Source organism: Brassica napus, chromosome C8 (assembly GCF_020379485.1).
Source record: "Brassica napus cultivar Da-Ae chromosome C8, Da-Ae, whole genome shotgun sequence".
Classification (NCBI taxonomy): domain Eukaryota; kingdom Viridiplantae; phylum Streptophyta; class Magnoliopsida; order Brassicales; family Brassicaceae; genus Brassica; species Brassica napus.
Genome location: NC_063451.1, coordinates 40,725,523 through 40,731,522, shown reverse-complemented (window position 1 = coordinate 40,731,522; position 6,000 = coordinate 40,725,523). Strand labels below are relative to the sequence as shown.

At 37.4% G+C, this 6,000-nt stretch overlaps 1 long non-coding RNA gene across 1 annotated transcript; it reads right to left on the bottom strand.

The window, feature by feature from the left end:
• Positions 1 to 2,549: 2,549 nt before the first annotated feature.
• LOC125591198 lies at positions 2,550 to 5,534 on the bottom strand. Its single transcript, XR_007327168.1, has 2 exons — positions 4,204 to 5,534; positions 2,550 to 2,721 (listed from the first exon to the last, which is right to left on the bottom strand). It is a non-coding gene; the product is annotated as an uncharacterized LOC125591198 (long non-coding RNA).
• Positions 5,535 to 6,000: the final 466 nt, after the last annotated feature.

Here is a 6,000-nt window from a genome sequence, read left to right as displayed (position 1 = left end):
AATAAACATGATATAAGGCGGCTCGGCCGACCAATAAATAATAAACAGGATATAAGGCGGCTCGGCCGACCAATAAATAAATTAAATTACTAGTAAATAATATAGGCGGTATTCCGGCCATTATAACATGATATAAATAATAGTAGAGGCGGTATACCGACCATTATAACATGGTATAAATGATACAAATAAATTTTACCGAATCGCAGAGTGATCGTGCTGATAACGTGTTATGAAATAACTTATAATTTATAATATCGAAAAATGTAAATAAGAGTAGAATTTAATACCCGTAGGAAACAAATAACACTTAATATAAGGGAGAGAGTTTATTATAAGGAAAAGTAGAAGATGTAATGGTGTACAAAAGAGTGAGATGAGTGATGGTATTTATAGTGAACAACAATGCATAAAATATCAAAGATGGTGCTTGATTTAATAAATGAGTGGGTGATCATAGTGCTTGATGAGTAGATGATCATAGTGCTTGATGAGTAGATGATCATAGTGCTTGATGAGTAGATGATCATAGTGCTTGAGTTGGTAAAGGGGTGGAGGATCGTTTCAAATTTTATCTTATAACACAAATCACTTTAATTAAAGAATTGTAGTGACTAACTTTTAAAAATATTTTTTTTTTTTTACGAATGAAGGCATATATCTTTTCATCGTTTATGTATGCTATTATTGCTCGCACGGCTCTGGTTATAGATGACTATATATATTCCAATATGCCCAAGTGGAATTCTAGAATGTGAGAGAAGTCGAGAGTCCCACAACACTCGAGATTAGTTATAAAATATTTCTTTTTGGCGTTTCGTAAATGACTCATGTACTGCAGTACAGTACACATTTCAAAACAGAAACTATATCATATATCTATTGTCTAGTGTGTTTTTTTTTTTTGTGTTTGCGCTTGAAAGTTATTGATTCTTCTTGGTAGGGAACAGAATAAAATATGGTTTAATTAAGCGTACGATGTCTTTTTAAAATTATGGGAGTTTTGAGTTGTTGTCCGGAGGATTAAGGAATTGCACAAGTATACAAGCAGAGAATATAGTGTGCGCCACCCGCCGCGTCTACGACTCATAGTCTCATACAAACACAATTTTACACGAGTCTTCGTCTCCATCTTCAATACGCAAGTGATTATCTTTACTTATTTAAATTTCTAAGTATATTCTAATTTTAACAAACCTTAGAACACCTCCGATGGTTAGAAACCATGAAGATTTCTAAAATAAAAATAATATTAGTATTATAATTATTTATTTATGTTTTATTTCCTTTAAACCACTTAATTATCTATTTGAATGACATCTGTTTTTTAGTATTTTATGGTTTTTAAAAAAATCATAGTTAAAATTTTTTGTTACTCTTTCCTATTTTTTTTTAAATGCCAAGAACTCTTAAAACTAATACTATGGGAGCCTGCTCTTTGAGCACCTCCATCCATAGGGGCATCTTATGGGTTCTTTAGATTAATTTAAGAGTTAAAAAGGTGATTTGAAAGATTAAGAACCTTGATTAGTGGTAATTAATTTTTTGACTTCCATTGGGAGAATTTCATAGGGGTTCTTAAATTTTTTTTAATTAGAATGATTTAAATAAAAACATACATAAAAGTTTTAATAAAAATGACATAAAAGCATATTACAAATACAAATACAAATACAAATCGTAAATGAGAAAAAAACCGATTAGTCAAAATCTTGATTTATTCCAAATTTTTGTCATATATACTCAACCAAATCGGCTTTCAATTGTTGATGTATTTTATTATCATGAACTCGATTCCGAATGCTCATCATATTGCCGATATTTGAAAGCATATCAGTAGAATACGTGAAATCCACTTGTGAACTTCGATTTGATTCCGGTTGTGCGAAAACTGATACATCAAACTGAGTGTACCCATCTCATTCGTCTTCTACGATCATATTGTGTAGTATGATACATGCCCTCATTATCTTTCCAATTTTGATTTTATCCCACAAAAGAGCAGGACTTTTAACTATGGCAAATCGAGCTTGCAAGACCCCAAAAGCACGCTCGACATCTTTACGTACAGCCTCTTGATGTGTAGCGAATAAGGATGCTTTCGGACCTTGTGGAAGTGGAATAGATTGGACAAAAGTAGCCTATTTTGGATATATACCATCTGTGGGATAGTAACCTAAATGGTACTCGTGTCCGTTGACAATGTAATTAACTTTTGGAGCTCGACCTTGTAAGATATCATCAAAAACCGGTGATCGATCAAGAACATTGATATCGTTTAATGTACCTGGAGGTCCAAAAAACGCATGTCATATCCAGAGATCTTGTGAAGCTACAACCTCTAAAACAATGGTTGGCTTTCCTGATCCACGTGTATATTGACCTTTCCATGCGGTCGGACAATTCTTCCACTCCCAATGCTTACAATCAATGCTCCTTATCATCCCGGGAAATCCACGTATCTCTCCAATATCGAGTAGTCGTTGAAGATCTTCGGGCATGGGTCTTCTAAGATACTCACAAGTGTTTATAAAATACAAGCACAACACTACTTGGAGCTAACGTTTATAAAAGACAAGTTTGGTACAACAAGGTTCGGATTGGTACAATTTAAAACAAACGTGAAACATTCCTTCAACAAGTTGTGGGTTCACGTGATACAAAACACCACAACTTTCATTACATTAAACACATTGTCTTCTTCTGTCACGAGTCTTCCACCTGCAATAAAAAACAAAGAGAGCAAAGAAGCTATCAGACACGAGATAAACAAAGCAAGCAAAGTGACATAACATCAAAGTGATAAAGTGACATAACATCAAAGTGACATAACAAAGCTTTATTACACCAAAGTGACATAACAAAGCGAGACCACTACAAACCCGAGACCAAAGAACAGACCAAACAAAAGAGAAACTTTAAGCATTAAGCATTAGACACGAGATTAAGCACATAACTTGCAGTTCTAACTTAACAACATTTCAGTGATTAGTTTGTCTTTCAAAGCGACTTCTAGCTCAGTTAGAGGCTATGTCTTCGCAATGAGGCTATCAAAATTTTTTTGCTTGTTAAGCTTCTCCTTGAAGACAAAATCCCTTTGCTTTATCTCCCACTAGCTCTGAAACTCCACTGCCTCTTCTGAAGTCGTTGGCTTGCTCTTAGCTTTGGCCTTGGCTGCTTTGACACCAATAGTCAGAGTCGTGGCTTCATCCTCTCCATCGCAACATTTTTTGGAGGTCGATGACTGTGCCGATTGGTCATCCAACTTTCTTCTTTTAGAGCTAACCTTCTCTTTAGTAGAAGAAGCTCCACACCATTTTTGATCATGACGAAGCTCCAACCACGCATGCTCGAGTGTAAACTTGACCTTGTAGTCATTAAAGAAGATCTCATGCGCCATCTTCAAAACATCATCCTCATTCATCCCACTGGATTTGGCTTTCGTTGCAGCTTCATAACATCCATACACCCTCGTTGATCTTCCCCCACCTTTGTTTACAGTGGCCATGCTCTCTCTTTTGCAAAGCAGAGAGCTTTGGGCTTGATGCAACGTAGGCGGCAATCCGTTTCCAAAACGCAATTGCCTTCTGCTCATTCTCCACAACAGGATCTTTGGAGGTGTTCAACCAAGCACTTATCAGAACAAGATCTTCAGTTGGTGACCACTTCCTCCTTTCTTTACGGTCCGACACAACGAGTTCATCTTCGTTTCCATCGTCAGCCCACTGTGTACCGAAGACAGACACATCCGAGGAAGACAGTTCTATACTAGGTTCGCGAGTGACAAAGGAGAAGGAGGTGTTTGGTTGTTGACTGTGTAGGACGTTTTGAAAGCTCTCGGGCTGAGTAAATGGATCCATAGCGAATGTGAGAAAGGAATTATGAAACAGAGGAGATATGAGTTATGAAAGAAGAAGGAGATATAAATTTCGAAAGAAGAAGGAAATATGAAAAGAGAAAGGGAGAGTTGCTCGATTTTTAATGAAACGTTAAGGCTGGTTTAGTGTGTATTTTAATGGCAATCAATGCCTTCACCTAAAACTATAACAACCAACAACACTAAATGTAAATCATTTCAAGCCTACCTAAAACTATAACAACCATCAATATCTAAACACGCAACTACCAGCTACCAGCACACAAAGAACATTTAATTCCTCCTAATTAATATCTAACATCTTCTTATAAGGAAAGTGTACTAACCTCGGGCTTTGATGAGGTTGGATCCTTCTGAGAGACTCGCGTGGGTTCCGGAATGAATGAAACACTCCATTGCCTCTTCCACACAAAACCGATCCTTACACAACCACCAAAGACAGAACAGAGCAAAACGTATGAGTATAATCGAGTAAAATCTAAGCATCGAGTACTAAGAACAGAGCAACATCTATGAATCATGATTCATGAATCATGTTTGAACCAATGTAAACTATTCCATATGAATGATCCGATGTAACCACATTCCAATTAGAGGTAAAGCTATTCCAATTACGAGGCAGGAGACAATCAGATCACATTCATCTATCTCAAGAACATAAACAAGGATCGAACACAAACAAGATTCTAAAACATAAACCTGATCTAAGATTGTAAAACACATCTCAAAAAGATTCCACCTTTCTCGACAAAACGATGAGATCACAACAATTTCAAAAAAAAACGAGCGAGAGAGACGACGGAGCGAGAGATCGAGAGAGAAGAAGAGAGGCACTTACACTCGGGATCGAGAGAGAAGACCGAGCGAGAGAGACGACGGTCTGACAGAGAAGATGAACCGACCGAGAAGAGGGGGTGAGATAGACGATGGAGTCATCGACAGAGACCACGGCTTCAGGGAGAAAACGGAGTGACAGACGACGGAGTCATCGAGAGAGACGACGGAGAAGATTGGCCGACGACTAGGAGCGAGTGAGAGGACGCGGTGAGACAGACGACTAGGACCGAGAGAGAGGACGTGGTGAGACAGACGACTAGGACCGAGTGGGGACGAGAGCCAGAGAGACGACGGAGAAGATGGGCCGACGGAGTCGCGGGAGTTTGCGAAACGGAGCGGTGCGACAGAAGATCCCTCAGAGCGAGACGGAGACTCCAAGAGACGAGATTTTCTTTGGTTTCATCGAATCCCCGACCAAAGGAGAGAGAGACAAAACAGAAGCGGTGCAATGAGGGAGTGCCACGTAGGCGCCTCTTACCAGTTCTAAAAAGCCCGAATTTGGCACCGGTTCTCCTAATTTTGAGCTTTTTTGATTTTTTTTTCCGGCTTTTGGGTTTAGAATCCTATAAGAACCTATTGATGGAGTTGGTCTTAGTTCTCTAATTTCCATTTACCCGAAGTCCAGATATATTTTTCAAATGAGTTGAACGATTCTTGGTGAAATTGGTAAAAGACCTTCTCATAAGTTGATTATTCGAATATCAAGAAAAGTAACTTGATGTTATTATCTTGAATCTGCAAGTCCTAACTAATAGTTATATTTATGACTACGTCAACAAAAGAAAATGTATATGAAGGCTATCGAGCATGATAACTTTTCAAAATCTTATACTAAGAAAATTCATAATATTAGCAAAGTATATGTTAAATATTCCAAAATGACAATGTATGTGGAAAGTATAAAGCGATACATAAGAACATTTTAATTCTTATTTGAGTACAAGCCCAATCGGATTGATACACTCTCATCCACTGCAAACTTAAACCACTTTGTGACAATATATCAAAATTAGAAACTGTTTTGCACAAAGAATTTGATTGTGGCTCGATTTACCAAAAAGAAATAAAAACACGACCATAACACAAGTGAATATATCCTAGAATGCGACATTTCAAACAGTCGGTACCATAGTCTTAGCTTATTCTACACGATAAGTACATACTGTATATGCTAAGAAATCTCGATCTAGACAGCTAGTGTGTGAGAGAAAAAGAGCCATTTTCATTGAAAATGCGAGCCCATTAGCTACTAAATAATGATTAATTTTATTTGAAACGAATTGAAT